The sequence below is a fragment of the Balaenoptera physalus genome (assembly GCF_965194825.1).
Source record: "Balaenoptera physalus genome assembly, chromosome: 8".
Taxonomy (NCBI): Eukaryota; Metazoa; Chordata; class Mammalia; order Artiodactyla; family Balaenopteridae; genus Balaenoptera; species Balaenoptera physalus.
Window position 1 is genome coordinate 66,979,623 of NC_138887.1, and position 25,322 is coordinate 67,004,944.

General features: G+C 37.4%; 1 protein-coding gene across 10 annotated transcripts in view; it reads left to right on the top strand.

Moving 5' to 3' along the window:
* The window catches only part of LOC309665389 (sterile alpha motif domain-containing protein 9-like), a 77,569-nt gene that overhangs the window by 14,374 nt on the left and 37,873 nt on the right, over positions 1-25,322 (top strand). For 4 of the 10 annotated variants that reach the window (XM_082471661.1, XM_082471663.1, XM_082471662.1 and 1 more), the window contains exons 1-2: positions 7,067-7,462; positions 7,842-21,579. The gene's annotated coding sequence lies outside the window, so the exon portion shown is untranslated. Of the gene's footprint in view, positions 1-7,066; positions 7,463-7,841; positions 21,580-25,322 lie in introns of those variants that run through there. The other 6 variants (XM_082471656.1, XM_082471657.1, XM_082471659.1 and 3 more) reach the window with 5 other exon arrangements.

The following is a 25,322-nucleotide window of genomic DNA, read 5'->3' on the forward strand; positions in this document are numbered from 1 at the left end:
ATCTGGTTTTTCTGCCATCTCTTTACTCGCTGGTTAGGGTAAGGATGAAGACATTGAGATGATAGGAAAGGGCTTTTTTTGCATCATTCCTCTTGGTTGCCTGCTGACCTATTTGGTTCTCCATAGGCTAATGAAATTTTCCAGATTTATTTTACTCATTCTTCCCTCATTTTGAATTTTAAAAGTAGGTGCCACATGTAAATTCTCTTCATGATTAACACTTTAAGTTTATGGAATAAGCTTGTACCATTTCCTTTGTCTGTATGGGGTTAGAGATTTTTCCTCTGATTTTTATTTTCTCTTATTCATTTTATTAAGCTTTGAAGAAGGAAAATTCTTTAATTCGGTTTAAAACTTCTATACACAAAATTTTAAAAGTCCAAAATAGCCAAGACAATTAAAAAAACACACGCAAGCTAACAGGACTTTCCTTACCTGCCATCAACACATAAAGTTATCATAATAAAGTCAGTATGATTTTCATACAGGGATAGTCAATACACAACTGAACAAACTATGAAGCCCGGAGACAGGCCCACAAATATTTTGATACTTGAAATATGGTATGATTTTGCAGGTCAGTAGGAAAGGGATGGATTTTTAAAGATATGGTGCTGGGAAATTTTGTTAACCACGTGGAAGTGAACCCCTTACTTCATGCCCAGTAGAAGGCAAAACTAGAAAGCATTTACAAAATAACATGGGAAAATATCTTATGACCTCAAAGTAGGAAAGATGTTCTAAATAAGACACAAAAAGCATAAGCCACAGGAAAAGACTCATACATTTAACCACATTGCAATTAAGAACTCTGTTTATCACCACAAAATAAGTGAAAAGAGAAACTAAAAGCTAGAATTAAAATTGCAACACATACAGTGAATAGAGGATTAGGATTTAAAACATCTGAAAACAAAACAAAACAAAACAAAATGACCAAACTGATTAAAAAATGTGCAAAGAACAGGAATTAAGAGGAAGCATAAATAGCCCTAAACATATGAAAAGATTTTCAGCCTATTAGTAATGAGGGAAATGGAAATTAAAATCACAGCAAGATGCAGTTTCACACCCACTTGAATGACAAAAGTTAGAAAGTCTCATAATACCAAGAATTATCAAGGAGGTAGAGTAAGGAGAACTCTTAATTCACTACTAATAGGAATGTAAACTGGTACAACTCTGAGAAACACTTGAGTATTATTTAGGAATGTTGATCACTTGCATCAACGAGGATTCCCCTCCAGGCAATATTTTCTAGAATAGCTCTTGTTCATGTGCATCAGAAGACATGCGCAAGAATGTTCAAAACTACATTATTCCACCTTAAAATTCATCAACAGAAGCATGGATAAGTCAGATATGACAAAGTCAAACAATAGAATATTAAATAGCAATGAAAAAAATTAACTACAGTTACATCAATGTGGATGTATCTCAGAAGAAATGCTGAGTGTATGAATACATACAATCCAGTTCCAGTAGACAAAACTAAGCAGTATATTGTATGTGGATATTTTTATGGGTGGTAAAATCTCCAAAGAAAATCCAGGAATTCTAAACCTCAACCTATTTGCATACTGATGGGAAAGATGCCATTTAAAATGAGAAATTTTAATTTGGAGTTAAGTCCCTGAGACTGAAGGAGAGAATGAACTTCAGTTTACTTCTTTCTTTTATTGGGGATTATGAGTGTTATTATACAGGTGATAATTGTATGATTCCTTTTTTATTTTTAATAATCACCAACTTGCAACCCACCAATCAAAAACTTACAGATTGATAGGAAATGCAAGGACAAAACTTTTTAATGAACAGTTTGAGTAAGATACTGAATCACCCTCCAGTACTTCAGTGTGTGTTTCAACAAACAAGTAAATTCTAGCCACAGTATAAGGAAAGCTAATCACAACACAACCATCCAAATCAAGATGGTTAACTTAGGATGGACACTTTTTTTTTTTTTTGGTTTTGTTATATTTTATTTCTTAAAAGAAAAATCTGAAGCAAATAATGCAAAATGTGCAGATTTAACAAAGCTGGATTGTATTCGCTGTTGGTTATATAATTTCTGAATACTTGACACATTTTTGTTCTTTGAATGCATTCCTTTTATTTTTTTGCTTCTTTTTGAATTTTATTTTATTTATTTATTTTTTATACAGCAGGTTCTTATTTGTCATCCATTTTATACACATCAGTGTATACATGTCAATCCCAATCTCCCAATTCATCCCACCACCACCACCACCAACCCCCTCCCCACTTTCCCCCCTTGGTGTCCATACGTTTGTTCTCTACATCTGTGTCTCTATTTCTGCCTTGCAAACTGGTTCATCTGTACCATTTTTCTAGATTCCACATATATGCGTTAATACACGATATTTGTTTTTCTCTTTCTGACTTACTTCACTCTGTATGACAGTCTCTAGATCGATCCACGACTCTACAAATGACCCAATTTTGTTCTTTTTTAATGGCTGAGTAATATTCCATTGTATATTAACTTCGATATTAATGTTGATTGTGTTCATCTAATCCTCACACTTCATTCAGTTTTCACCAATTGTCTCAATAATGTCTTTTATAACAAAAAGACCCAGTGTGGAAGCACATGTTGCACTTAATCTCCTCCAGTCTGGAACATTTCCTTAACCTTTCCATGATATTTATGACCTTGACACTTTTTAAGATGACAGGCCAGTTATTTTGCAGAACATCCCTCAATTTAGGTTTGTATGATGTTTCATTAGATTTAAGCTATGCATCTTGGCAGGAATATCACAGGAGTGATGCTGTGTACTCATTGCATCCCATTAGGTGGTGCATGATGCTCATTTGTCCCATATTGATGTTGTTCACCTCAGTGACTTGAAAATACCACTGAAAAAAGGGCATACAGGCCAGACTTCTCCACTGTAAAGTTAAGTCTTTCCCCATTTGTCATTAGTATTTGGTGGAGAGGTAATTTGAAACTTTGTAAATACACTATTTCTCACCAAATTTTCCATCTATTCATTTACTTATCTGTATGGACTCATGGTTTTCCATTTCATTCAGTGAATTATCTGATTATTCAGTGGATAATCTGTTACTACACTATTTATTTTGTTGCTCCAATTGTCCTAGATTTGACTAGTAGGAGCTTATACAAGTTGACTAGACCTTTTCATGTTGTCCTTATCTTTCTTTGATTTCTTCCTTGCTTTCTGAACAAAAGATGTTCCAAGCTTATCCAATACTTTCCCTGTCCCATCTCTGGAATCAGCTGTCTTTCCAAGGGGCCCTGGTTCTTCATAGAGAAAAATGGCATTTAGAAGACACCATCTGAATGCTAGTTGTGTTCATTGCTATTGTGATGTCTCTATTCCCTCTCAATCAGCAAGCCTAGACAATATATTCACAGCTATATTTATTTCTGTACCTAAATATATTTAAAAACCATGAGTTCACACAGATATCTCCAATTGTAGTTCCATACTGCAAGTTACTCTCTTCTCATGTTTGTAAACCACTTCTCCAACAGTGAGAAATATGGCTTTCATTTCCTTATATATTTCCTTATTTGAGCAATCCCTCTGTGTAATCAATCTTCTATCTCAATGCCCAGCAATCCCCTGCCCAGCACAGGTGCATTCCTCTCTCAACTCAGATCTGACTCTTGACCAAAGTGGCCTTTAACGATCCCCTAAGCTTTACTAAACTTTGGACAGTCATCTTCTAGACTATAGGTCCCTGACTAAAGGCCTCCCTTTCCTTAGAGCATTTACTTTAGAAAATTTGTAATGGCAAATTTTTTCTCTGCCCCTTTAAAATGTATGTAAATCTTGGGATTTCCCTTGTGGTCCAGTGGCTAAGACTCCACACTCCCAATGCAGAGGGCCTAATTCGATCCTTGGTCAGGGAACTAGGTCCCACATGCCGCAACTAAAGATCCCACATGCTGCAACTAAAAAAGATCCCGTGTGCCACAACTAAGACCCGGTGCAGCTAAATAAATAAATAAATATTAAAAATTTTTAAATATTAAAATGTATGTAAATCTTCTCCCACCCTGTTGCCAGTTTTATAACCCAGGATTGTCTTTCTCAAGCACCAGGGAGCCAGGTATTTGAAATGTAAACATCAAAGAAGATAGCACCCCTGTCTCCCAGTATCAGTAGGAGGGTGGAAACCTGACTTGGATGCACGTCAACTAGCAAACCCAGGTGGCCTAATCACAGAGAAAAACGTTTGCAGACTGAGGAGCAATCCATGCGCTTGACACACGCCACTGACCAACCTACCTGATAGTACTCCAGTTCTTTTCCACTAGTTCATTCCAGGGCTTAAAAACCTTCCCATGTTTTACTTCAGCTGAGTTGAGTTCAGTCTATCTCCCCTCTATTACCATAGTCTTGAATAAAGTTTTCCTTGCCTGTTTAACTTTGCTCAGTGCAATTTTTGACATTCTTCATTTTAGGATCTTCTCCCAGAAGAACATTGTCTTTTCTGCTTGAGCTCTGATATCCCACACCAGGCCAACTCTCCATTTAGACACTTTGCTCACTGTGCTTGGGCTCTGACACCCGAACCAGGCTGCCCCTGTACACCCTCCATGCCTCCTTCAGGCTCTTATTCCCAGTGCTGGCTCACTCTTGCAGGTGGATACTCCCTTCACACTGTCCAGGTTCTGACTCCTCACCCCAGGTCACCTCTCTGAAGGGCCACCTTCCTGGGCCCTGACTTCCCCACTCTCCCACCACAGACACCTACCTTTCTCTGCATATGTAATGATTGTAGGACATAATTGTTTGAAAATGGAAGAGAAATAAAAAGGTAAGGGAAAGAAAAGGAAAGAGGAAGAGTTCATTTTATTCTAGACATTCTTGCCCTGTCTACATATTAGAACTGCTTAGGAAGCTTTTAAAAACTTATTGATATTTGGCCCTATGCCTAGAGATATATGATTGCCCAATAGCAGTCCTGGGCATCATCTGCCTTTTTTTTAAGTGTTTCTTTTTTTTTTTTTTTTGGTTGCACCAGGTCTTAGATGCAGCTGGCGGTTTCCTTAGTTGCGGCACATGGGCTCCTTAGTTGCAGCAGGCAGGCTCCTTAGTTATGGCATGCGAACTCTTAGTTGCAGCATGCATGTGGGATCTAGTTCCCTGACCAGGGATGGAACCCAGGCCCCCTGCATTGGGAGCGCAGAGGCTTAACCACTGTGCCACCAGGGAAGTTCCATCATCTGCTTTTTTTGAAAACTCCCCAGATGATGTTATTGTGGAGTCTGAGTTGAGAACTGCTCTATTAGGTACAGAGAGGAGAGGAATGTAGGGGTGCAGGTGGGTTTAGGGATCTGGAGAATGGAGCATGTGAGAAAGCCCACCTGATACCTTCAATTTTGTCCATTAGGTAGGAAGAGATGTCATCAGGTGAGAGTGATGGAGGTCAAAATTGTCGGGGGGTGGAAGTGGAGAATCTAGGAAACTATGCTTATTGAGAGAGGGAGACAAACTGAAATAAGAACGAAAGACTCTGAAAATAATGAATTTGACAAAAACTGTAGCAAGAGTCTTACTGGGGTGAATTGTTCATCTTTAGAATGTTGTAGTACACAGGAGCATGCACATTCTGAAAACCCACGCCTCACTTGGCTTTTAGAACAGCCAACCAGTTTGGTAAAACAACTGGGAGTATCAGTAGATATTACAGCACCTCAAACAGCTATAAAAATTATCTTCATTTAATAATGAAAAAATGTTCAAAACATTCTTAGAGAATTTTGTTTCTTAACAAGCTAACCAAGATTGTATGTGTGTGTGTGTGTGTGTGTGTGTGTGTGATTCAGATTTTATTGCTTATTAATTATATCATTCCATACAATTTTAAGTAAACAGACTGAGAAAATATACTGGGAGCATTAAACAGCTGATGGCAATATTGATGAGAATGTCCAAGTACTTTACATAAGGTAGTAGGAGGCACCACTGCCACTATCACCCTCCCAAAATTTGTGCATTTCATATAAAGGAGTAAAAATAATTCTTTGGCATTTAACTAACGTTATTCCTTGTAATCTCTGAACCACAATACACCTGAACAATTTCAGAACTTCAAAGCAGAACAAAGCATTTTCTTCCACTAGCAGATGTAGCAGTTTGTTTCTTTAAAAAAAAATTAACAAAAACTGTACACACAACCTCAAAACAAAAGTTGGCATATTCCAGTGGTCCTGAATTTTGATGTTCATATCATATTAATTCAAGAAATAAAATGCAAATAAATGTAAATAAAATTCAGCTTTTATCAGGCACTGTTCACTACCTATTTGAAGTTATATGTTTCAAGGTTTGGTAAAATTTCCCAAATATTAAATTTATATTTTTTTAATGTATGAATAGAGAAAAATACAATGGAAAATAGAGATTGCATTTGGATAATATGGTTCTCCCTGCTTCTTTCCATATTCTGTATTTCTTAAGTTTGAAAATGAATTTTAGTCATATTCATAATGAAAAAACTAATGTTTTAATTTTCAAAAAATAATGAAATTAATGACGACCCAGCACACAGAAGTATTAGTTTGCTGGAGCTGCCATAATAAAGTACCACAGACTAGGTGGCTGAAAAATCAGAAATTTATTTGCTCACAGAGGCTAGAAATCCAAGATCAAGGATTTGGCAGAGTTGGTTTCTTTTGAGGCCTTCTCCTTGATTTATAGATGACTGTCTTCTCCCTGTGTCTTCACCCAGTCTTGTGTGTGTGTGTGTGTGTGTGTGTGTGTGTGTGTGTGTGTGTGAGTGTGTGTGTGAGAGAGAGAGAGAGAGCATGCAAGTGCCAATCTCTTCTTACAAGGAAACCAGTCATATCTGGATTAGGGTCCACCCTAGTGACCTCATTTTAACTTAATTAACTCTTTAAAGACATTATCTCCAAATACAGCCACATTCTGAGATACCGAGGGTTAGGGCTTCAACATATGAATTTGGGGGCGGGGCGCAATTCAGTCCATAACAGGCACTTGGATCACACTGAGTTTTTAATATTTTCCCAGTGTTTTTTTCTATAGGTGTTTTTTCACCTTGATTTCTTAACTCTTATAACTTGAAACTCTGGTGAATAGTTTCTCAGCAATGGTTCAACTTTATTGGTAATTTTTTGTGATGTTAATCTTTTAATATTTTATAACCATTAAAATATATTTACATATATTATAAATATATTTAATATTTTATAAACCTAAATAAATACATTCTGAAGCAAAACTGAAACTGCATTTCTACTTCCTCATTCTGCATCAGCACAGGGGCAGGGCATCAGGAGACCAGTAAATTTCGCAACTTAAAGGCTTATTTTTTAAAAAGGATCCTTACAATCATACATCTCCTACCCATTAGAAGAGGAATAAGAAAGCAAAGATTAAAAACCAACTGTTTCAAGTTTCTGACATAAGAAGAGGAAGTTTTCAGAAAAATCCTGGTAAGTTTCTGAATCATTACACTTTTATTTTTTATGCTTGTGAGGAGACAGCTATTTTCATAAACTCCAGTTGTACTTCTTTTATAATAAAACATGTGTTTGTGCATAAGCCAATTACTCGTAAAACTAATGAAAGTAATTAGAAATTTCAGTGGGTTAAATACCTATCAGTATATCTAACTGAAGCTAACTTTGTAAATGCTCTTCTGCAAAGAAATGGATCATCAAGTATACGTTAAGGTGGCGAGAGTGTTTCTGGTCATGTAGGGCAGTGGGAAAAATGATACAGAAACAGTGCAAAGAAGTTCAGGAAGTTAAGCATAAAAGACTGTAAAGGAACCTGTGGTTGTGTGCAATTATGCAAAATTCTGTCTTCCAGAACTTGAGATGTTACTAGAAGTTTTACATTTAATCAAAGATAACGTCCTCCAGAGGCTATTTTTCAATGTAAGTGCTTCCTTAACATCCATGTCATACAGCAATCTGGTTTAAAAATTAAAATAAAAACTTATCCTCAGGAAAATAAAGCCTAACTTGGCTTATGTGTGGTTTCAGCTCATCAGACCATCGGGGGAGTGTGTGTGTAGCCGTCCTGGGCAAGAGCCAGGATTCTGAATTGTCTCTCCCCACTATCAGCTCTACGTTCTGTGGAGCAGAACGACTCTTCAGGGCATGGATATCTGGGGTGCTACTGAGGACACTCCTGAGACGACGGTGGGTGGACATAGCCCTAAGAGGGCTTGTCCCTAAGAGCTCTGCTGATTTGTTACTTCTTGTGTAATACCTCAAGAGAGAAAACTGGAGGAGTCACTTGAGAATGGCATCCTATAGCTCCTTTGCCAATAATTAATGTTACTACTAATAAGAAGATCTGTGTTCATGATTATTTCAAAACAGGAAGATGAGGGCCCCTAGGAAGCCAAGAGTTATATCAAGGCATTCTCAAAATTTGTCCACACCAGTCATTTTAATCTTTATGTATCTCCAACAATATATATACATATGCTCTTAAAACTAATAAAGTATAAACTAGTTTAAAAGCATTCCTCATAGGACTTCCCTGGCAGTGCAGTGATTAAGAATCCTCCTGCCAATGCGGGGGACATGGGTTCAATTCCTGGTCCGGGAAGATCCCACATGCTGCGGAGCAACTAAGCCCATGCGCCACAACTACTGAGCCTGTGCTCTAGAGCCCATGAGCCACAACTACTGAGCCCACGTGCCACACCTACTGAAGCCTGTGCACCTAGAGCCCGTGCTCCACAACAAGAGAAGCCACCGCAATGAGAAGCCCGCGCACAGCAACAAAGACCCAACGCAGTCAAAAATAAATAAATAAATAAATAAATTGTAAAAAGCATTACTGATAGAATAGGTTCAAATCATTATACGTTCACAACAGCTCTCATGTGGGGAGAGGGGAATTGAGTGACTTTTGACATTATAATCAGTCCAAGGATATTATTGAAGAGTTTAGTATATAATATTGAGACCAGGTATTCCTGATGTTTCCATTTAACAGAAGAAAAGACTCCATACTTGAGGAATAAATGTCAGTGACCTTATTTGAGAAGAATATTTCTATTTCCCTGGTATCTATTGGCAGAATCAGAACAAAAGGAAGTAACAGAAAACTGTCACCTGTTAGATGGCACAAAGTTCCCTTTGCAGCATCCCCTACGTCAGACACAGCACACAGTGAGTCACTGGTGGTATAGACGCCAAAGAGCTGTAAGAATAAGGGGCTTACTGCAGAGGGAATTTCTTGATGTGCTGCTTCATTTCCAGAAGGTTGGGCCCTATTGGAATTTTGTAGTCACTGGTTAAACCAAAAGAGAAAATCTGGAGTCTGTCCTCTCAGTCTTTAGGATATGCAGAGAGAGGGGGGATGGTTAAATTACTGAAAGAAGACTCTGGCTAAGAGAAGGTATTGCATCGGACCTAAATAGAGTGTGTCTGTGGAAAGGGGCAGGCCCCTCACCTGGAGATCAGCTTCCCAGAGCAGAGGCAGGAGATTAAAACAGCAGAGGTGCTGAGGACCCAGAGGAAAAAGGAACCCATGCCGGGGAAAACCTGGTATGAGAAATGGCTTCATTTGGGGATTGAGAATGACACAGCAGAAAACTGATATGGGGTATTATGGAACTGGGGTACCTAGAAGGACTGGGGGAGGAAATACATTCATTTTCTTTTCCTTTTGATAAAAACTTTTCTTTTCCTTTTTTTTTATATCTTTATTGGAATATATTTGCTTTTCAATGTTGTGTTAGTTTCTGTTGTACAACAAAGTGAATCAGCTATAAGTATACATATATCCCCATATCCCCTCCCTCTTGAGCCTTCCTCCCATCCTCCCTAACCCACCCCTGTAGGTCGTCACAAAGCACGGAGCTGATCTCCCTGTGCTATGCAGCAACTTCCCACTAGCTATCTATTTTACGTTTGGTAGTGTGTATATGTCAATGCCACCCTCTCGCTTCATCCCAGCTTCCCCTTCCCCCCGTGTCCTCAAGTCCATTCTCTAAGCCTGAATCTTTATTCCTGCCCTGCCACTGGGTTCATCCATACCGTTTTTATAGATTCCATATATGTGCGTTAGCATACGGTATTTGTTTTTCTCTTTCTGACTTACTTCACTCTGTATGACAGACCCTAGGTCCAACCACCTCATGAAAAATAACTCAATTTCGTTCCTTTTTATGGCTGAGTAATATTCCTTGGTATATATGTGCCACATCTTCTTTATCCATTCATCTGTTGATGGACACTTAGGTTGCTTCCACAACCTGGCTATTGTAAATAGTGCTGCAATGAACATTGTGGTACATGTCTCTTTTTGAATTATGGTTTTCTCAGGGTGTATGCCCAGGAGTGGGATTGCTGGGTCATACAATAGTTTTATTTTTAGTTTTTTAAGGACCCTCCATACTGTTCTCCATAGTGGCTGTATCAACTTACATTCCCACCAACAGTGCAGGAGGGTTCCCTTTTCTCCTCACCCTCTCCAGCATTTATTGTTTGTATGTTTCTTGATGATGGCCATTCTGACCAGTATGAGGTGATACCTCACTGTGGTTTTGATTTGCATTTCTCTAATGATTAGTGATGTTCAGCATCCTTTCATGTGTTTGTTGGCCATCTGTATGTCTTCTTTGGAGAAATGTCTATTTAGGTCTTCCACCTATTTTTGGATTGGGTTGTTTGTTTTTTTCATACTGAGCTGCATGAGCTGCTTGTATATTTTGGAGATTAATCCTTTGTCAGTTGCTTCGTTTGCAAATATTTTCTCCCATTCTGAGGGTTGTCTTTCTGTCTTTTTTATGGTTTCCTTTGCTGTGCAAAAGCTTTTAAGTTTCATTAGGTTCCATTTGTTATTTTTGATTTTTATTTCCATTACTCTAGGAGGTGGGTCAAGAAAGATCTTGCTGTGATTTATGTCACAGAGTGTTCTGCCTATGTTTTCCTCTAAAAATTTTATAGTGTCTGGACTTACATTTAAGTCTTTAATCAATTTTGAGTATTTTTGTGTATGGTATTAGGAAGTGTTCTAATTTCATTCTTTTATATGTAGCTGTCCAGTTTTCCCAGCTCCACTTATTGAAGAAGCTGTCTTTTCTCCATTGTATATTCTTGCCTCCTTTGTCAAAGGTAAGGTGACCATATGTGTGTGGGTTTATCTCTGGGCTTTCTATCCTGTTCCATTGATCTATATTTGTGTTTTTGTGCCAGTACCATACAGTCTTGATTACTGTGGCTTTGTTTCAATCTTTTGTGACTAGATGATTGAAGCTAGAGTTAGTTCTGGCCTAACAGGCAGCACAGAAAAGAAAGTTCCCCAGATTTCAGTCTGGGATTCAAGCCACGTAAAATAATTGACCTAGTGAAATGAGCAAAATCCCTTGACCCACAGACACTGCTAACTCAAGGCTTTTCAAAAATTCATTATTTTTTACTACTCTAAGAAAATATGTTATTTATTCAACAAATTTTTGTTAAGAAGCTACTATGTGTTAGGCACTGTAAAATAAGTGAACAAAACACACAAAAATGTTTGTCCTCATGAATCACACAGAATAATGGGTGGGGCAGAAAATAAACAAGGCAAATACGTAAAAATATATGGAATGGAATACTTGATTGTGGTAAGTCTTAACTAGATTTTTTAAAAAGCCGGATGAGGGATAGGAGACCTTGGGAGATGGGATAGTTTTCAGTAGGCTGGCAGAGCAGTGCCTCCGTGAGAAGGTGGCGTTTGATAAAAGACCTGAAGGAAGTGAAGGAGTGAGCCCTGCAGGTGTCTAAGGACATTCCAGGGAGAGGAAACAAGTGTAGTGCTGGAAGGAGGAGCAGGTGCCACATGTGAGGACCAACAAGGCAGCCAGGGAGCTGTACCAGATTTAGAGAGAGGAAAAATAAAACTAAGATGTTATATCAGAGGGGTAACAGGGTGCCAGGTCATATGAGGCCTTGTAGTTCATAATAAGGAGCTCAGCTTTCACTCCAAGTCAAACGGAAAGCCACTGGAAGGAGTGAACAGAATATTGGTATGTTATTTACATTTGAAAGGATCACTCTAGCTGCTATTTTGAGAAGCTCCCGAAGGGATCAATAACAGCAAGAGGGAAACTCCTGAGACAGCCACTCCTATAATTCAGGAGAGAGACATGGGGACTTGAACCAGCTGGTGGGAAGTGGTAGCTGGTAATCAGATGCTTGTTTTGAAGCAACCTATAGGATTTTCTCCACATTGAATGTAGAATGTGGGAGAAGAGAAGGAGAAAGTATGCCTGCAACATATTTTGAATGTTTATTTTTTTTATTAACAGTATCAGTATTTAGGAATATAAGAAGAGATGCCATCTAGCTGAAGGATGTTCTTTTAAATCTTCTATGTTCGAAAATTTTTATAGTGGAAAGTTAAGGGGAAAATCTGTCCTGTAAACAATTTCTAAGCAACAGTCCAATCAACTACATTTTAATTTTGCTGTGATATCTCTTTTTTTTTTAATGTAGTAGATTCTCAACAAATATACCCTCAGGTAAAACTAGGAAATGACCAGGTCTATTCTTCTCACATATCTACTTCCTCATAGATGCTTTCCGGGATGTGACTCCTGCAAATTCACAAGAAAATGCAACTCATCTAACTGCTGGAGGTCAAAGAACCTCTTGAAGAACTATTTCAAGTTGCTGATATGAAAAGTAGAAGTTTTCAGAAAAGCTCTGGTAAGTTTCTAATCCTTAAAGATATCTGTTTCATCAACTTTCTTTCAAAGCTATCTTTAAAAACTAATTCTAAAAACTAAAGCAGAACTTTGGAAATGAATATACTTCCAAGTGTACATAAGCCATTTCTAGCAAAATGATTCTAAAAGGAATGAGAAATCTCACTGCTTTCATATACATATCGCCAGATGCCACTTGTGCTGACTGCAGAGTTCTTCAAAAAAAGAAATCTTCCAGCAAGCAAGGTGCAGAATGTTTCTGATGGTGGAAGGCTCTGGAGATGAAGCTAGAAGACCTAAGTAAAATGTAGATCAGAAGATCAGGAATTCAAGCATACGAAACTGTGTAGAAAATTGTGACCACATGCAGCTATGCAAAATTCTGTCCTGTGTAACTCAAGATGATATCAAAAGTTTACATCTAGTTAAAGATGAAACCCTCCGAAGTTTAACCAACATTTTATTTAAGGCTTTCCTTCACAATTAGCTTGTACAGAGACTATGAGAAGAATCACATAATGTTAATGTAGTTAAACGTAGTTCCAGAAAATGAAAGTAGCTAGCTTTGTAGTTTCAGTCCCGAAGAACATCAGAGCAGGGCATAAGCCTGCTGAGCTCCAGCCAGGACTTCGAGCATCCTTCCCTGGAGGCATGACTACCTGCAGGCTGCCAAGGCCCAGCCTCCTAGAGATGGGGGTGGGCACTTGTTCTCACCCTGAAAGCTGCTAGTTTGATCCTTCCTTCTCACCCCCCAAAGAGAGACAATAAAAGTCCTTAGGGAATGGATCCTGAAAGTAAGTACTCATAAGGAGAACTCTAGGGTGCAAAGTTTTCCCAGAACAGAACAAAGACGGTAAAGTGTAGTTCTTCCCCCAGTTCCAAACAGAGCAGTTCCACCTTTACCCAATTAGACACAGAAGTTTCATGTGCATTTCTTCTGAAGAAGCAAAACAAACAACAAACAACACTGGTTCTGGTCCAATTCCCCTATACGCACAATGAATGGGAAAACAGGTTGTCTAAGAGGAGACATAATTTAATTATGGCATAGTTTTCCTGATCACAACTCCTCCCCCTTTACTTACACCATGCAGCTTCTTGCCAAACATAAAGGTCCCTCATGTTAAAAAATATGCCAGCACTCCAGAACATAAATCTGATCAGATAATGTTCATGAAAGGACTTTGTAAGCCTCAGAACAGTGAACTATATTAAAGTTCTATATAAATATTAACAAATCATCACTGAAAAAAAGGTTGAAGGCACTGATGGGCCAAGGAGTTATGTCAAAGCATTATTAAAACCTTTTTGCTCAAATCATTCTCACCTTGAATTAAATACATAGCTCCAAACCAAACATGGATCAGAGACCACGTAAGTTGCTTATATAATTGACAGAGTACAAAATTCATCTGAAAGCGTTACCAAACGTATAGTAGCTTCAGATCATTATGTATCTTCTCAGCTCCCATCATAGGAGTGGCAGCTGAGAAATTTTTTAATGTTATAAAGGGTCTTCATCTTTGAATAATGGGGGAACCTTTGAGATAAGGTAGAGATAAAAAGACAGGCTTGGGGAGAACAGATGTCAGTCACCCTATTCCATCTCCCTGGATAGAATTCCTCGGAGAATTGAAACATAAAGGAGAAAGCAAGAAGGAACCTGTTTCCCTTTGAGGTGGCACAAAGACAAGCCCTCCCACCATCTCCATGTTACACACGGGCACATGCGCGTGCCCGTGGACACGCGTGCGTACGCACGTACAATGTCTCTGGGCAAGTATAATAATAGCCGGTAAGCGGGAAGTCCTTCATATGCTGTTTATTGTAGAATGCTGGGCTCAGGGGCAATTGCTGCAATCACTGGCTCAAACAGGAGAGAAAACCTAGAGCTTCTCTTTACAGTCTTTGGGGCGCACATTGGAGCGGGTGGGTAGCTTACTGAGAGAAGACTCTGGCTAAGAGAAAATAGTGCCTCGGACCTGGGCAGAGCAAGTCTGTGTAGAATGATAAGAGCATCTCCAGAGGAAAGTCCGTTTGCCCAGAACAACCAGAGCAGTTAAAACGGCAGAGGATAACGCAGAGACCCTGTGAGTCAAGCTCACTGAGGACCTGGAGTATAAAACTCTGGAAACAGGGTGAACCAAGACAGCCAGTGGAAGAAGCTTATACTTAGAAAATAGGCTTACAATGCAAGCCCACCTGTGCCAGTCATCCATCAAGTGAGTGTACACAGGTAAGTTAGAACCCTGTTTTCTCATTTGTCAAATGATAATAAACTTTGTTTGCAAGCGTCTGATGAGGATTAAATTGGATAGCACAAGTTACATATCTGGCACTTGGTAGGTTCTTATTAGGAGGCAAGTTTATTGAGATAATTCACATACCATAAAGTTATACAATTCAGTGGTTTTTGGTGTATCCACAGAGTCGTGCACAATCAATCAGCAATTACCCCATCCTCCAGCCCCTGGCAACCACTAATCTACTCTCTTTCTCTATGGATTTGCTTATTTTGGACATTTCATATAAATGGAATCACACAATATGTGTTTATTTGTAAATGGCTTCTTTCACTTTGCATAATGTTTTCAAGGTTCACCCATGTTGCATTATCATGATTTCATTTCTTTTTACTGTCAAACAAATTCCATTATATGGATATACCACATTTTGTTTATTCAGTCATGAAAGGCAATTTATTTTTATGAAGCACTAAATGAATATTGCTTTATTGATCTAAGATGGGTGTGTTTTACCAAGTTTGCCAAGGCCTTCTTGAATTTAAATAATAGCTGTCTTTGTCACTCCGTTTCAGTCTTTGGTTAAAGAAAGTTATTCACTGACACTCTACTTCAAGCCCTTTCCCCTAAACATACAACCTTAGTTTTCTCAAACTGTATTGTTCACCCCTTTTCCAATACTCATCTTCACAGGTAGATATGTTGCAGTACATCAGTTTATATGATTTTAAATAAAAACAATATTTTCCCAGTAGTTGGAAAACTAATTATCACATTGGAAACAGGGAAATGAACAACTGGATGAAAAAACAAAAAACAAACCCATAGGTTTTTTTTAGTTCATTACTCATACCTAAGTTAAGTATAAAGTGAAAAAACAATTATACCCCAGAATGTTTCTTCAAACCATTTAAATGTTTTATTTTTTCATTTTTATTTGAGAAAATAAATATCGTTCCTGAATATCAAATTTGCATGAGTTATCTAAGAGCCAGAATATCTTTAAACGTGATTGGCTTCTACTGAGCACTGTGAAGCCATGTTACAACACTTCCTGAGGGATGGATAAATACAGGCCCTTCGGATCAGCAAATCCTTTAGGGAACAATCATTCTATTTTCCAATATTAACAATACTTCCAATGTTTCCTCAAAACACATGACTAGATAAACAAAGAGACTGGATTAGAGAAAAACTTACAGTAAGCTTGGTATCACTCTGAAGGGATAACTGGTATATTAGTTTGGAAATACCTATAATAAGAAATGCACGCCCAATGTGGAATTTTAAATCATGTAAATAGTATTTTAAGTTACCAAAAAGACTCTTAGCAAAGAGATATGTAACAAGAGGCAAGAAAAAAAATTTTTTTTTGGCTGCACCACACGGTTTGCGGGATCTTATTTCCCTGACCAGAGATCAAACCCAGGCCCCAGCAGTGAAAGCACCAAGTCCTAACCACTGGACCTCCAGGGAATTCCCAGGAAGAAATTTTTTTAAGAGACATCAAAGGTCAAAGGTCTCTGCTTAAAGCTGAGTAACCCTTCGGTAAATAAAGCATACCTATATGCTCTGAGTTTATCCAATTTTTTTTTTTAAAACATTTTGTGGACTAGAGACTCTGTTGTCCAAACATGCCTAGTCCCTGTGGGAAAATTGGGCCTTCCAGGTGGACAGGTGGCAATGCGTTAGCTATTGCTCATAGGATATAAGCCAGTTCCTGAATGGAGTCAGCTCTTCAAGGAGCTTCATGTGTCCAAAAGACTGAAGATGTGTATTGGGTATAAATAGCCACAGGAAGATTCAATTTGTTCTTACATTCTTAGAAAAAGTGGAAAGTAGCATTCAAATGAGTCATGGCATACAATATATAATTCCATCCAGAAAGAAAAAATTAGTAATAGTTAGAGAGTTAATAGGAGATATCCATGTGGTCTGCGGTTATTTAAAAGATATCCATTGTGTGCAAAGGAGCAAGAACTGCCTAGTAGGATACAATATCCATATGTGACCCTTATAATGTCACTTTACTTTGTTCTTTCAACCAACTGTATTAAATTTCTATCTGCCTGCTCAATATGTATAAAGCAGATTCGCTTTGCTGGCTCATCTTGGAAGTCCTGAAATGATGTTCATTACAGCTATTGTAAAAATATAAACATTGACTAATGAGTGCCACATCTGACCACTCCTAAGATGGTGAGAACATATTAGACAGTTCTAACATCAGGCCAGATATTATGGGTACCAATTAAACTAAACCCCTTTTACTCACAGGTGTGGTGGGGTAAAATTGTGATGTCTGGCAGCCTCAGACTTTTGATACGGATGTGCCAAGTATCATTATTTCTTTATTCCTAAATTTGCCAGGTGAGATTACACCAGTTCCTTATTTCACTTTGACTGATAGAGTCGCCTGATACAAAGACTCACCATGCCTTAAAGAGTATTGCTTCTGGTACCAGTTTGGACAAAGGCTTAACAGTTTTGTTATAAAGTTAAACACGCACCTATTTGATCCAGCAATTCCTTGCCAGGGTTATTTACCTAAGAGAAATGAAGATATATGTCTGCACAAGACTTGTACAGAAATAGTCATAGCAGCTTTCTGTGTGATTGCCAAAAATGGAAATAACTCAAATGTCTATTTAAGGACATTAGATAAGTGTGGTATGTTAATAAAACAGAATACTATTCAGCAATAAAAAGAAACGAACTATGGATACATGCAACATTTAGACCAATCTCAATGACATTATGTTGAATAAAAGAAGCCAGTCACAGAAGAGTATATTCTATATGATTCCAGTATATCAACACTTGGATGAGGTAAAGCTAATCTATGGTGAAAAAAAAAAAAATTCAGCAGAGTGGTTTCCTCTGGAGGGGGTTAGGAGTAACTGAGAAGGGACATGGGATAACAGAAATGTCCTATATCTAGATTGGGGTGGTTTGTCAAAATTTTACATTTAATATATGTGCACTCCAGTTTTACCTCAAGAGTAGCAGAATGTAAAAAAGAGAGAATAGCAGAAAGCTAATAGCTTTGAAGCTGAGTGGTGACTACATGGGGATTCATTATGCTGTCCTGTTTACTTTGTTTGTATTTAAAATTCTCCAAAGAAATTATGCCATAAAAGTCTATTTCATGATGTGGGGAAACAGAAGCTATATTTTGCTAAGCAGAAGAACAAAACATTATAAGGCATATACTTCTACTATTGGGCAACTATTTATCTGAGAGATTATCTATAAAAGACCGAGAGATTGTATACCAAAAATGTTCATAACTATGAATGGGGGATGGGATTCAGGTAGAGCTTGTTTTTCTTCTTTTTTCTAGTTGTTTCTGATGTTTTTAATTGAACACATATTAGCTTTTTAACTAGAAAAATATACTATAAATATTACTTTCTTAAAAATGACCAGTAATAACAACCAAAAAAAAAAAAAAAAAAAAGACTCAGTCCTAATTACTCTGAATCAATAACAACAAGGGAAATGTGCTCCGGACACTTGCAAAGATCCTGTCTCATGGACTAAGAGGCTTCTTGGTATTATAATATGGCAATACTTCCTTCATCTGAGAGAAAGAGGAACATGATCGAATGTAAAACTGTTGGTGGTTCTGTTCCTAAGAGAAATTTTATAAAAAAGGAGAATGGAATGAAAGCATGAGATATTCTACAGAGTGTTTCTGGATCATGACACATTTTTCTGTGCTTGCTACATTATAATAATTTTATTAGAGCATAAGGACCCCAAATGAGTTAAAAGAGAAACATTGATCAGATAGTATCCAGGGAGCTTAACTTCGAACACTCTTAAGAAAGGGATCCTCACTCTTTGGATTATTGAAATAATTTAAATAAAAGAGTTTAAAAGAAGGCCTGGAAAAGAGAAGGAACTTCCCCTGATCTTTACCAGAGAATTCCTCTCAAATATAGAGCGTGTCCTCTAGTGAGACAGGCCACATCCCAGGATTATTCAGAGGCTTACTTGAAGGAGAGGGCTGATGGGTGAAGAACCAGACTGAGATCCAAGAGCGCAGGAGGAGAGGGATAGCTAGGCAACATCAGAATTCACCAGCAGGATCCATCCCCTCAGGTGGAAAGGCATAACTGGTTTACCTTTTCTATAGGACTGTTTCAGGAAACAGTTGGCCCAAGAAGTTCGTATGCAATAGCAGGACTGAATCAACATGGTGGGTGAAGTAATGAGGAATCCAGGCAAACAATATATGCAAGTCTAGATCATGCATTCTCAACTGGGACGCTATCACCTCCAAGGGAGTAAAAATTTGTTCTTGGAAGCAAAAAAAAAAAAAAAAAAAAAAAAACCTTTCTTTAAAATAGACTTTATTTTTTTAGAGCAGTTTTAAGTTCATAGCAAAATTGAGAAGAAGGTACAGAGATTTCCCATATACCCTCTGGGGGAGAGGGTATATATTTTCAGAGTGTCCAAAGTTAATCTCCCTCACTATCAACATCCCTCACCAGAGTAGCACATTTGTCACAATTGATGAGCCTACACTAACACATCATCACCCAAACTCCATAGTTCACATTATAGTTTACCCTTGGTGTTGTATCTTCTATGGGTTTTGGCAAATACATATATAATGGCATAAATCCACCATTATAGTGTCATATAGAATAATTTCATTGTCTTAAAAATCCTCTATGCCCCACCAATTCATCCTTACCTCCTCCCTAACTCCTGGCAACCACTGATCCTTTTGCTGTCTCCAAAGTTTTGCCTTTCCCAGAATATCATATAGTTGGAATCATATAGTATATAGCCTTTTCAGATTGACTTCTTTCACTAAGCAATATGCATTTAATATTCCTCCACGTCTTTTTATGGCTTGACAGCTCAATTCTTTTCGGCACTGAATAAAAATTCCATTGTCTGGATATACCAGTTTATCCATTCACCTACTGAAGGACATCTTAGTTGCTTCCAAGCTCTGGTATTTATGAATAAAGCTGCTATAAGCTTCTGTGTGCAGGTTTTTGGTGTGGACATAAACTTTCAACTCCTTTGGGTAAAATTTACACCAAGGAGTGTGATTGCCAGATCATACGGTAAGAGTAGGTTTAGTTTTGTAAGAAACCACCAAACTGTCTTGGAAAGTGGCTGTACCATTTTGCATTCCCCCCAGCAATAAATGAGAGTTTCTGTTGCTCCATATCCTCACCAGCCCTTGGTGGAGTCAGTGTTCTGGATTTTGGCCATTCTGATGGGTGTGTATTGGTATCTCATTGTTTTAAGCTGCAATTCCCTAATGGCATATGATGCTCTTTTTTAGGTATAAAGCACAGATACACATAAACAGATATACAGCATATCTGCAGTATTACAATTTCAAGGGAGGGGACAACTAGGTTAAAATTCCCCTCCTTAACGGGGAAATAGTCTGATAAAGAAATGGAGAAGCACTGTCTGGGTGGTCAGAGAGGCAGCGTGAGGAGGGCGACACAGGATAGAAGAGAAAGGTTGCTCATGCTGAAGATCTGGAACCTGGCCTCACAGGGAATGTGAGCAATGAGATAAGCCAGGGGAATAAGACTGCTCTGAGACAGCAGAGAAGTTAATTTTTATAACCCGTTGGTATTAGGGTTCTCCAGAGAAGCAGAACCAGTAGTACATATTGGAGAAAGAGAAGAAGGGAGGTGGGGGGAGAGAGAGAGATTATTTAACGTCTCTGTGCCTCAGTTTCTTTAGCTGTGAAATGGAAATAATAATAGCATCTACCTCAGAGGATTGTTGTGAAGAGTAAATAAATTAATATAAAGCACTTGGAACAGTGCCTGGTACATGGTATGTGCCCAATAAGTGTTTAAAAAACATATGAAGCCAGTGTGAATCAACAGTGGAATGTGGAAACCAAAAGCTAACTGAGCACACACAATAAATTTTAACACTTGCTATCAATTTTTTAAATGCTAGCTATTTTCTTCACTCTCACTCAGGCTGTTCTGTGCCTGTCCCTGAGGCTGACATTAGAAAAGAAAATCCCTGCAATGTGGCCACTAGGGGTCCCACCCTGGTCTGCCCTGCAGAACTAACCCAGAGGAATTTAGCATTTATAGGGAGCTCCAAAAAGTCCCCGAAAGCCATTCCTTTACATTATCTTTAGGAAAACAGAGATGGATGGATAGTCCACCCAGGAAGACCAGTGAAATGCCAACATACGTTCTTCCCTACCCAAGTTCTAGGCTCTCTGCAGCCCTCAAAACTCTCAAGCAAAGAACAGATTTTAAACCTTTGGCTTCTAACCAAACACACCAGAAGGTGGAAGAGTAATGGCTTACGAAAAAAAAAGAAAAAATCATTTCAGAGAGCAAAGTCACTTCAGTAAATTCAGATCTAAGGAAACGAAACTGAAATCAATTCTGCAGGCTTCCTCCTCCCCCACCCTTCAGTTTCGGCACACCCATTACTGAGAAACACTGCCCTTTCTAAGCCGATTAGAGTTCAGATTGACGTGGAAGCAGAGGAGAAACTGTCATAAAAACTGGAGTGAAAAAAGTATTTTTCTCTAACACAGTAGGAAGAAGAAAACACAGACGTTTGAATGTTTCCTGCACCGAAATACATGGTTTTTCCCTCGTTTATGTGGAAGAACTTTGCAAGAAAAATCTGGGTAAGTACAATATCTGTTATTAATAGTATTATTACTCTCTATAGCAGCATTTTATTGACTAGGAAGGAATCTACTTCTCAATTAGAAAATTGAAATATACTCCAAAAATAATATTTTAAGCCTAAAAATATTTTAAGCCTAGACTGTTCATTGCTGTGACAGAGTCTGCTTTATATTAGTTGAAGAAGGAGTCACAACATTCCATAAAAGATGCAGTGGAAAACTAGAGGCACTTTTATTGATGAAATCCCCTAAGGCGTTAGGAGCACCTTCAGAAAGAACAGATAATGAAAATTTAAAGATGTACTTTACATTAATCAAAGATCCCTTCCACCATCTACTCTAAGGAGTTGCCAGAAAATAAAACCCCCTGATAACTTCTCAGATATTAGTGTCAAATTATATGTATAAGAGACAGACAGACAGAGACAGAGACAGTGATAGAGATGAAGACAGACTACTACAGGAAGTACCTGAAATTATGACAGCTTTCTTATTTCTTCCTAAAAAATCCTGGGTTTACGTCTGATTTCCCCCAAAGTAAGCAACAAGGTAATACAAAGAGTTGGGGGAAATACAGTTTAGATTAAAGGCCTGCCCTTCAACTTCCTTTAGAAAAGCTAACAAGCCCTACAGTTAACCCTACGGTTCATAAATATATGTGGGTTTGATCAATCATGTAACAAATTATGTTTCCATTTTTTATGGGGTTGCTAAGAAGCTCAGAACGAAAGTTTCTGGCCAATTCTAGTAAAGTACATAGAATTGAAAAGTTATTTTAGGCACTAACTTTACTCCATAGCTTCACCTTCTTTCCTCTTCTACCCATATTTAGCCTTCTCCCTGATTATGTTTCTGACTTTTTAATTTCTTTCTTCCAGTTTATTAAGATATAACTGACATATCTTATATGTCATATAAGTTTAAGGTGTGCAGCATAATGATTTGACTTACATGTGTCATGAAATGATGACCACAATGAGTTTAGTGACATCCATCATCTCATGTAGATACAAAATAAAAGAAAAAGAAAACAATATTTTTTCCTTGTGATGAAAACTCTGAGGATTTACTCTCTAAACATCTTTCATATATAACATACAACAATGTTAATTATATTAACCCTGTTGTACATCACATCCCTAGTACTTATTTATCTTATAACTGGAAGTTTGTACCTTTTGACCACCTTCAAGCCACTTCACCCATCTCCTCTGGTAACCAGAAATCTTATCTCTTTTTCTATGAGTTTGTTTTTGAAGTATAATTAGTTCCTGGTACACAACATAGTGATTCAATATTTCTATACATTACAAAATGATCACCACTGTAAATCTAGTCAGCAAAGATATTACTATTGATATTATTATTGACTATATTCCCCGCACTCTGCATTTCATGCCCAACACATTTATTTTGTAACTGGAAGTTTGTACCTCTTAATCTTCCTAACCTATATCACTCATCCTCCCACCCCTCTCCCATATGGCGACCACCCATTTGTTCTCTGTATATATGACTCTGCTTCTGTTTTCTTTTTTCTGTTCATTTTTTTTGTTTTATAGATTCCACATGTAAGTGAAATCATATGGTATTTGTCCTTCTCTGACTTATTTCACTTAGCATAGTACCCTCTAGGTCTATCCATGTTGTCCCAAATGGCAAGATTTCATTCATTTTTGTGGCTGAGTAATAGTCCATTGTGCGTATGTGTATGTATGTACATACCATATCATCTTTATACATTTATCTATTGATGGACACTTAGGTTGCTTCCATGTCTTAGCTATTGAATATAATGCTGCAATGAACATAGGGGTGATTATCTTTTCAAATTACTGTTTTTGTTTTCTTTGGAAAAATACCCAGAAGTGAAATTGCTAGATAATATGGTAGTTCTATTTTTAATTTTTTAAGGAATCTCCATACTGTTTTTAACAGTGTGTGTACCAATTTACATTCCCACCAGTAGTGTACAAGGGTTCCCTTTTCTCCACATCCTCTTCAACACTTGTTATTTCTTTTTCATAATAGCTGCCCTAATTGGTGTGAGGTGTTATCTCATTGTGGCTTTGATTTGCATTTGCCTGATGATTAGTGATGTTGAGCATCTTTTCATATGTCTGTTGGCCATCTGTATGTCTTTGGGAAAATGTCTATTAAGGTCCTCTGCTATTTTTTATTTGGGTTGCTTGTTTTTTGATATTGAGTTGTATGAGTTCTTTGTATATTTTGGATATTAACCCCTTATCATATATGTCATTTGCAAATATCTTCTCGTATTTAGTAGGCAGACTTTTTGTGTTATTGATGGATTCCTTCACGGTACAAAAGTGTTTTAATTTGATTCTCATTTGTTTATTTTTGCTTTTGTTGCACTTGCCTGAGGAGGCATATCCAAAAAAATATTACTAAGACTGAGGTGAAAGAGAGTATTGCCTATGTTTTCTTCTAGGAGTTTTATGGTTTCAGTTCTTTCATATAAGTCTTTAATACATTTCAAATTTATTTTTATATATGGTGTGAGAAAGTAGTCCAATTTTATTCTTTTGCATGGAGCTGTCCAGTTTTCCCAACACCATTTACTGAAGAGTCTATCTTTTCCCCATTGTATATTCTTGTTTCCTTTGTTGTAGGTTAATTGGCCATATAAGCATGGGTTCTTTTCTGGGTTCTCTATTCTGTTCCACTGATCTATATGTCTATTTCTTTGCCAGTACCATACTGTTTTGATTACTGTAGCTTTGTAGTATAGTTTGAAATCAGGGAGCATGATACCGTCAGGTTTGTTCTTCTTTCTCAAGATTGTTTTGGCTATTCAGGGTCTTTCATGGTTCCACACAAATTTTAAAATTATGTGTTCTAGTTTTGTGAAAAATGCCATTGGTATTTTGATAGGGATTGCATTGAATCTGTATATTGCCTTGGGCAGTATGGTCATTTTAAAAATATTAATTCTTTCAATACATGACCACAATATATCTTTCCATCTGTTTTTTTTTTATCAGTGTCATATAGTTTCCAGTGTACAGGTCTTTTACCTCAGATTTATTCCTAGGTATTTATTATTTTTGATGCAATTGTAAATGGGATTGTTTTCTTAATTTCTCTTTCTGATAGTTCATTGTTAGTGTATAGAAACACAACAGATTTCTGTATATTAATTTTATATCCTGCAACTTTACTGAATTCATTTATTAGTTCTAATAGTTTTTTGGTGGCATTTTAGGATCTTCTATATGTAGTATTATGTTATCTGCAAACAAGGACAGTTTTACTTCTTCCTATCCAATTTGGATGACTTTTATTTTTTTTCTTGTCTAACTGCTGTCACTAGGACTTCCAATACTATGTTAAATAAAAGTAGCAAGAGTGGGCATCTTTGTCTTGTTCCTGATCTTAGAGGAAATGCTTTCAGCTTCTCACTACTGAGTATGATGTTGACTGTAGGTTTGTTATATATGGCTTTTATTATGTTGAGGTATGTTCCCTCTATACCCACTATGTTGAGAGTTTTTATCATAAGTCAATTGTCAAAAGCTTTTTCTGAATGTATTGAGTTGATTGTATCATTTTTATTCTTAAATTTGTTAATGTGGTCTATCACATTGATTGATTTACAGATATTGAACCATTCTTTCATCACTGGGATAAATCCCACTTAATCATGGTGTATGATCCTTTCAATATATTAGTGAATTTGCTTTGCTAATATTTTATTGAGGATTTTTGCATCTATGTTC